Raw genomic sequence first — 1883 nt, 5'->3', positions numbered from 1 at the left:
CAGGCAAGCCGCGTCAGAAGCCCGGCCTAGGGCCAGCCCGACCTCAGGAGAAGAGCGCAGGAAGTGCCTCAGCCAATCGCAGTCCACGACCAGGCAAGAAGCCCATGGCAGGTTGGCTATGCCACGAGAAGGCTCGCGAAGGAGGATCGCGAGGTGCGCGGGGCCACGATACGCCTCGGGATGGTTCACCTCTTCGATCTCCCTCACCACAAGGGCTCCGCTGCTCGGAGCGCTCGAGGACGGTGGGGGGCGAAGCCAAAGGGGATGGCTCCTCAGCCGTCTCAGCAAGCTCGGCTGGAAGGGGCCTGCGGAGCAAGAGTCAGTAAGAGCGACATAAGGATCAGGAGCAGGGAAAGGAGAAGGCTTACTCATCAGTGGCGAAGTACTTTCTGCGCTTCAGCAGGCGACAAGGGTAACCGTCGCCCAGGGCCTCCCTTCTCTTCCGGAGGGCCCCAAAGTCCACGCGGAAGCAGCCTAAGAGTCGGGCGCAGGGATCGACCTGCGACGAAGATGGAGTGTCAAGACGATCAGCGTCAGGGGCGCCTGCCTGATGTGCCTCGCCAATCGCCTCCCCAAGAGAAGCAGCTGGAGCGTTAGGGGCCCCAGTCGCAGGCGCAGAGGGCAGCTGTTTGTCACCCTCAGCCTCAGCGGTACGGGCCCCGATAACTGCTTCCTCATGAGCCTCGCCCGGTGCCGTCACCACGCCGGGAGCCCCCTCGGCCTCTGGCGCCTCGTGCCTCCCTGCTCCGCCACTTGGGGAAGAGCCGCCTTGGCCGATTGGAAGGGCAGTCACCACCACTGGATTCTCGCAAGGTCCCTGGAGGCCGCCAGGGCGCAGCCCCCACTCATCAAAGACGGGCATCTGATTCACGAAGTCGACCCTGCTCTGGCAGAGGTACAGCAAGGCCCCTCCCTGCCGGACGCTGCCGGGGTTGGGGTCCTCGGCCAAGGTCAAGAGCGCCGTCTTCAGCACCTCGGGAGCCAGGTCCTCTTCCTCGAGCCTCATACTATCCTCGCGCCCATGGAAGGCCCACATCCGGCGAGAGTGGCGTTGAAGGGGAGCAACACGGCATAGCAGAAACTCCTTCACCACCTTGGGCACTGTCACGCCAAGCGACCTCAAGAGCGTGAAGCGGCGCCAGACGAAGACGAGCCGGGGGCTCTCAAGCGTCTCCTGGCCCCAGCTCGTATTGGGGACAGCAGGCGAGGTCGGCTCCGATAGCAGGGGGCTGGGCACCCATGCGTCCACATATAGCCACTGCTCGCGGAACCCAACCACGGGCAGGGGGAGCTTGAAGTCAATCCCAGAGGCCGCAGTCTCAGACGCGGCAACGAAGCTCACGCACGCCCAGCATTGGGTAGGGTCGACAAGATGCAGCGAGAAGAAGTGGCACAGCAAGGCAACCGAAGGAGGGATGCCCACCATGGCTTCGCAAACAAAGGCGAAGACCGAAAGGAGGGTGATGGACCCAGGACTTAGATGCATCATGTGGATCTGATAGTGGGAGAGCACAACATTGAAGAAATCAGAAAAGGGGGGAACCAGACCTGCCCACAGGGCGTAGGCGAAATATGGGACCTCGGTAACTATCCTGTCGATGGAGAAGTGGGACGCGGGCCAGGCCGTCGTTCTCCCGCATTCATTAAAGATGGTGACCAGAGCCAAGCTGACCTTACCCAAGCCCTCGGCGGGAGCCGCCAACGGCGGCGGGCGAGGCGGAGACACGGGATTCTTCCCTCTTCCCTTCTTCGTCGGGGCCATGGCGATAGGAAAGGGGGGGGGGAAGGATTCGAGATTGAATTGAAAACAGAAACCAGGGTTCGAGCGGAGGAAGGACAGGAAGTGCTCGAGCGATAAAAGGGGAACGGCTGTGTACGATTAC

Source organism: Triticum dicoccoides, chromosome 4A, assembly GCF_002162155.2.
Source record: "Triticum dicoccoides isolate Atlit2015 ecotype Zavitan chromosome 4A, WEW_v2.0, whole genome shotgun sequence".
Lineage (NCBI taxonomy): Eukaryota > Viridiplantae > Streptophyta > Magnoliopsida > Poales > Poaceae > Triticum > Triticum dicoccoides.
The sequence above is the reverse complement of the archived record's forward strand: the minus strand, read 5'-3'. Positions refer to the sequence as shown.